Source organism: Benincasa hispida, chromosome 3 (assembly GCF_027475165.1).
Source record: "Benincasa hispida cultivar pf3 chromosome 3, pf3_genome.v1.1, whole genome shotgun sequence".
Lineage (NCBI taxonomy): Eukaryota > Viridiplantae > Streptophyta > Magnoliopsida > Cucurbitales > Cucurbitaceae > Benincasa > Benincasa hispida.
In genome coordinates this window covers 4,685,927-4,692,973 of record NC_143480.1, presented here as the reverse complement: position 1 = coordinate 4,692,973, position 7,047 = coordinate 4,685,927, and the positions used below count along the sequence as shown (strand labels likewise).

Below are 7,047 nucleotides of genomic sequence, written 5' to 3'. Positions count from 1 at the left end.
CCTTTTTTTTAAAAAAATTATACTTCTCTTTTTTCCTTTTACTTCTTTCAAATTTAAGATGATGTTAATAAATAAAAAAGAAAGTATATCACAAAATCAAAATATTTACAAATATAACACAATTTTAGAATCTATCAATGATAAATATTGATAGACTTCAATGAGTTTTTGTCAATGTCACACTTCTATCAGTATTTATCAATATCACACCGATAAGAGTTTATCAGTGTCATAATTCTAAATTTTGCTAAATTTTATAAATATTTTGATTTATTATTATTATTATTATTTTATATTCGTTACTTTTGTTTTTCCTTTTGACAAAATGGAAAATAAAAATGCAAATAATGAATTTTTCAGTCCCAAGGGACAAAATCGTGGATCCATCTCATCCCACCATTTTCTATCTCTCTTTCTCTTTCTCTTTCTCTTGTTCTTTGACCTATAAAATTAGGGTTTCATCCAATTCTTCATTTTTTCTCTTTGTTGCCAAAGCTCCGATCATGCTTTGGCCATCCATTTCTGAATCAGATCCATCGCTTTGTTCTGAAGCTTTTCATCTTTCAGTTTCATTTTCTCCGATCTGAGCGGGATTCATTGTTTCTTCAGTTTCGGACTTCACTCTTAACAATGTCCTGTTCTTATCTACGCCCTGATCCGCCCGCCAGAATCTTCTCCATACAGGACGGTGTTTTTGGCCAGAGTTACAGCCGTTGTAATTACTCCGATGATCACTTCGATCGTCTTCCTGATTCTCTGTTGCTGCTGATTTTCAATAGGATCGGTGATGTTAAGGCTCTTGGACGTTGCTGTGCAGTTTCTCGAAGATTCCACTCGATCGTGTCTCAGGTAGATAACGTTGTTGTACGAGTTGACTGTGTGATTTCCGACGATGATTTCTCGTCAGCTTCTTCGTCTTCTGATAAGTCCCGGAGTGGGTTTTCTAATCTGTTTCGTATGGTTCTTGGTGGCATTGTTAAGCCGCTTCAAGCGCTAGGTCAGTTTTTGGGTCCGAAACGTGTGAGTTCCTCTGGTTTGGGTTCGGCTTCGTCTTCTTTGTCGACTTCTTCGCTTGCGGTTGGAAGGGAAGAAGATGGAGAAAGTGGTCAAAGTGGTGTGACTCATCACTCGCCTACGCAAGTTCTAAAGAATTTTAACGAGATTCGGTTGCTTCGGATCGAGCTTCCTAGCGGTGAATTGGGTATTGACGATGGGATATTGTTGAAATGGCGAGCTGATTTCGGATCAACTTTGGATAATTGTGTGATCCTGGGTGCTGCATCGGTGATTCACGTTGGATCCTTTAATAAGCACATTCAAGAGAATGGAACTGATGGGTTCTGCTCTGGAAATGGTGCAGCAGCTGACGACAGCGGGAGCATTCCCGAATCGTTTTATACTAACGGGGGACTAAAATTGAGAGTAGTTTGGACGATTAGCTCACTAATCGCCGCTTCGGCGAGACATTACTTACTGCAGCCGATAATTGCAGAGCATAAAACTCTGGATAATTTAGTTCTAACTGATGCAGATGGACAGGGCATGTTGTGTATGAATAAGGATCAACTTGAGGAGTTGAGAGTAAAGCCCTTGTCAGCTTCAACTGCATCAAAGAGAACGCTTGTTCCAGCTCTGAATATGAGGCTTTGGTATGCGCCTCACTTGGAATTGCCTGGTGGGGTTATTCTGAAGGGGGCAACTCTTGTTGCCATACGTCCAAGCGAGCAGTCAATGACAAAGAAAGAGGTATCTGATGGGTCATGGCTTTCAAACGCTTTCGAGGAACCTTATGGAACCGCAGCAAAGATACTGGTGAAGAGGAGAACTTACTGTCTTGAGATGAATTCTTTCTGATAACTTCAACTGGATCTGAGGTAATCCTCTTTCCGGTTGCAAATGCTCCATCTCCAAATTAATTGAACTAAAGTGTAGTTACTAATTCTCTAGGATTGTTAAAGATGCCTGGTAATGGTGGGTATCTATCAATTCCTTGGTCAATCATTGTATGTTTGCATTGGCGACTAATTATGTTCTATGATTTACTGATATTTAAATATTATGCGGGTATGTTTAGATTTACTGTAGTGCAATTTGTAGGGAGACATGTTCCTTATTATCTGGATATTGTCTTGGGAAAGTTGTGAGTTGTAGATGCAGGGCCTATTTGTTGTAGATGCATGCCTGTTTGGATTGACTAGAGAAAAAAAAATATTTTTTTAAAAACATCATTTTTATTTAAACTCTTTTGATAAAAACGGTTTAAAATACTTTTTAAGTGTTTCGAAAGTCATTTTAAGTAGTTGCTTAAAATTTCTATTTTGCAAAATGACTTATTTTTAAAGTTAAACACTTGAAAAATTAAATCAAACACCCTCACAATTTTACAACACGAGGATAACTGTATATAATCCATTCCAAGTTTAAAGTCCTCTCCCCATGATTTTTATGTTATATATGTGCCTGTTACCCATGCACTTCGTCATTAGTACTTCATGAAAAAGTTCTCATTGGCGGTGGGAGCATTATAAATGGCTCATCAATACATGATAGGTATCAGTATTATTTCGAGGACGTAGGGAAATTATAAACAGGAGTAGGACAGTCATTGTTAAGTCTTGGCTCAGCAGTTCATAATGGCTTGTTTTGCAATTTCTATATTCTGCTTTCTTCATGAACTTTGCATCCACTTTGGTTCTTTTGTTCTTTTCCTTGGTGGATTCTTCCACATTCACTTGTTTATCATTTAATTCTCGTTCCCAATCAGGACGGGAATGGAATCCAGATAAAGGGAAGATTGATAGTGACGGAAATACCTTGTTTCATGCATCACCAGATTTCCATGTATGAGGAGAAAGCCTAATCACAATCAAATTGCAGCATGCTCGGCTTTCCAGGGTTGATTTTAGATTGAGGAATGGGTGACTTCTGCTTGAACAAGTGAGATAATCGAAATTCTTCCTCTACTTGGCCTTTGTTCCATATACTACTTGCAAAAGTGCAAAAAATACAAATAGAGAGATGATGTTGTAAAAGCCCTGTTGTAGTGTTTTGTTTGAATATGTGAATATGATCTAGTTCTATCAAGTAATTGCATCCTAATGAATTGATTGCAGCACTTAATGTCATGGATATTGAATTCCAGGATGTCTTGTTACACATGTTTGACACACTTAATTCTTTAAGGTGTTTGACACTTGATACTCATATCTGAAACCTTAAAGCTTTAAAAAATGTTATCCACAGTAATCTAACAGAACATGCACAATCGAATTATGATGGATTGATAAATTATCATGTCTTGATCTAGTTCGGATTTAATGATCTTTCTGGCCGGATTCTTGGTAGGCAACTCATATTTTGATTTATGTTTTCAGATTCGCTGAACAGCGAATATGTGTTTGGTTGACAATCTGAATTCTGTTTCCGAAAATTGTTTTCGGATTCTATGATCTAAATAATGAAAATTTTGAAAACAACTCTTATGTTTTTAGTGTATTCTGATTTTGAATTCAAAATTTTAAAATGTAGAATTATATTAAAAATGATAAAAACAATAACAATGATTTTATTTCATGTTATAGACTCAATTATTTTTGTTAAATTTGAAATATGTAATATATTATATGTTTTATATGATTACAAAATAAAAATTATACAAAGATTTTGACATAAAACAAATTCAGAAATTAATTAGTAATAGTTTATATTCAACTTAGTATTTAATAACTAAATATATTTTCAATCCCATTTTGAAAATTTGTTTAAATTGGAATTTAATTTAGGAATTTGCTAACACATATATGAAGACATAAAATGCACCTCTATTTTCATTGAATTTCTTATTTTCAAATTTCTTTTTTCAGATGGCATGAATTTACTCAAACCGTTTCAGATTCTGAAATACACACTGCTTCCAAGTTCTTATTTTATATTAATGTGGTGATTCGTAGAAGTTATGACTGATGAATTGAGAATTGAAGGGTCGTTTGTGTGCAGCATTCATGGTAATCAATTGAACATCTGACATTACATAAGAGAAATTTGAATTCGCTGGTTTCACTGACAATGCTTAACTTTTATCCAGTAAAAATGAACATATACATGTAGCTCACAGAAAGTGAGTCAATTACAAAAGGAGTTCCAATCAAATAAAATAGGACCTAATTAATCATTACAAAGGACTTAGGCAACCATTCATGATTAATTTGAACCATTTAATTTTTAAAACTTAGATCAATCTAGTACCAAGAGTTGCAACTTTGAGATGCAAAATTATGGACAGAGAACAAGTGTGGACTGGACTCTGGGTTATCAACAAAAAGTGTTAAGCTGTGAAAAGGTTAAAAGGAGGGCACTATAGAGTGTTTGTCTGCGAATGGGCTGTTTGGGGACGCGTAATGTAATTGACAATCCTATTTCTGTGCTGTCCTCAATTTATCACGTATTTCAATATTTTTTTTTTTATTTTCAATAATCTTGATTACATTCCAGTGCTCTCAAGTGTTTAGGGATGATTTTTTTTTTTTAAAATTATGGAATAAAAGAAAGCTTCAGATGATGAGGAATAAAATAATTGAGCAAACATGAAAATGAGGGTTCATATAATTGGGGTTTTTTGAAAGGGAGATTTGGGGGGCAGGAGATGATAATGTCTCCAATTTTCATTGCCAGATATATTGTTTGTTGGACCATTATGTGGCCAAACATGCGAAATAATTAAGCTTAAACAATCCATATCATTATTGGTTTGATAGCAATTAGCTGGTTGAGATTCTGTTTCTTAACTGTTGATCACATGGGATTGATTAAGATCCATGTTAATGATGGTTACTATTTTTACAACCGTGTGCCTGCAAAAAGACATTAATATTTTGGCGATTTCCTTCAGCTAGCAATCATTAATTAATCCTAGACCTGAACTTTGCTAAAGCCTAAAACATCTAAACAGGGCCATAGTTGGTAGTAACCAAAATCCACTCAACACTATCATTTATAGGAGGAATTACAAGTTCTTAAAGAAATTTTAAAAAATCCAACCTGAGAAATTAGAAATCAAGTCATGATTAAGAGCCACCCAACCCAAAAAAATTAGAACTCTAACAAATCTCATGGGCTTCTAATTTCTCAGATCTGTGTTCTCTCCTCTTAGCGAGGACTTAGTTGTTTATTCGTTCTCTATAAAATTAAAATTACTCGAAATGTAGAGTAAAAAAATGGAAGTCAAGTGTTAAGCACTTTTTCATTAAATTGTTTATAGCCGATTTATCATCATTATTACTCTTATTATTTTATCAAAATCAAGCAACCCAACTACGGCTTCTATCAAAATGCAACTTAAATAACAATAGCAAATTTTGTTCTTTCATTTCTGTGGTAGTACTTTTTTTCCTTTCTTTTTCCAAAATGATATTCGAATCAACTCCATCGAATTTTAAAAACTAAAAGCTAAAAATAAAAAACGGCTGGATAAGTATTTGATTTTTAATTTTTTATTTTTGAAAATTAAGCTTATTTATAAATACCAATTTCACCTATTGATTTCTTTATTTTGTTAACTACGTTTTAGGAGCGCTTTCAAAATTCAAGTCAAGTTTTAAAAATTAAAGGGATTTCTACATAAAATGCCGTTATTATAGGCGCATGTTACAACATCTTATATTTTCCATTTATTACCATTTACACAAATATTATGATTCACTTACAATTATGCCCTCTTCCACATTTTCTTTATAAAAAAAAATCTACTAGGCACATGCATTTTGAAAGAGTTAAATAACATACAGCGGAAGTATCAAGGATCCATAAACATTCAAATTCACTAATTTTGGCAGAAACTAAAGCATGCTTTTCTAAAAAGAGGATTTTAATATCATACCTTTGAAGAACTCTCCAAGAACTTGATTGTACAACAACAGTCTTCACCAAAGATCACCGTGAACAACCTCAAGGTCTTCCCCATTGTCCTCTTGGAGCTTTAGACAGAGCTATGGGACTCAAGAACAGCTTGGATAGATGAAGAACAATGAAGAATTCACAGCAGCCCAATTGGAATCACTCTTTTTTCTTACATAGGTTTTCTTTCAAAATTTTTGCATTAGCTCTTTTCAAATCACTCCAAACTTCTTTATTTATTGCAGATGAACATGCAAAGAAGTGTATTGCATGGCTTGCAGCTCATGCTTGGAGTATTAATGAAGACAAGGAGATGGGGTTTGTGTGAGCATGATGAAGATGATAATGGAAAAACAACATTTTCCATTTTGTATGGCATGCAAAACCGATTTTGAATTTCCTTTTAAAAATCAAAAAATGATTTCAAAACAATTTTGATTAATAAAACTGAAAAAAATAATTTTCTAAAATTAATTTAAAATATTAAATTAATTTTTGCAAAATAATCATCTTCATATATTTAAATCATATTTAAATATATATTCTCCTGTTCCATTTAATTTGAACGTTTCAAATTAATTTATATGGCTACTCTAAAGCTTATCCATTTACGAGCTAGTAGGGGGACCTCGTGGACCAACAGATCATGGGCTCCAACGATTCAAGATTAATCAGCTAAACTCATTAGTTTGATCTAACCCCCATTCGCTAACTAATGGGGCACTCCACTATAGCCCATAGTTGAACTCCTCTCACGTAGATATATTATGTCCACTTAATAACCATAATTAGTAAGCCAATCCTTCACAGGTTGTTCGTAATCACAACTAGGTAAAAAAATACCGTTTTATCCCTGTGAATACATCTTGTTTCTTAAGTTCCTACTAATCCTCTAATGAACAATTCTGATTCATAATCTCTATGAATTAAATCCTTTCTCTATCATAAGAAGGCAGGGCCCGATTGTTTAAGATCTGGACTTAGTACTTACGAGAACAACCTATCTGTTAACCCTAAATAGGGTAGGAGTGAATTCCATCTTGCAAGGCTATGTCCCCAGCTATTCATCCGATCTTATCCCAAAATGGTAAGCTTATTGAGTACTGCTGTTGGACTACCCTCACCGTTTGCAGATCAAAGAATAATCCCGAACAA

The 7,047-nt window shown here is 34.0% G+C and overlaps 1 pseudogene across 2 annotated transcripts; it reads left to right on the top strand.

Annotated features, from left to right (window-relative positions):
• Positions 1-321: 321 nt before the first annotated feature.
• On the top strand, positions 322-3,144 carry LOC120073361 (F-box protein At5g46170 pseudogene; annotated as a pseudogene). 2 transcript variants are annotated; one of them, XR_016528410.1, is made up of 2 exons: positions 322-1,874; positions 2,765-3,144. The product of XR_016528410.1 is annotated as an F-box protein At5g46170 pseudogene, transcript variant X1 (transcript). The 2 variants fall into 2 exon arrangements; XR_016528411.1 differs by having other exon boundaries at positions 347-1,874; positions 2,834-3,144.
• Positions 3,145-7,047: the final 3,903 nt, after the last annotated feature.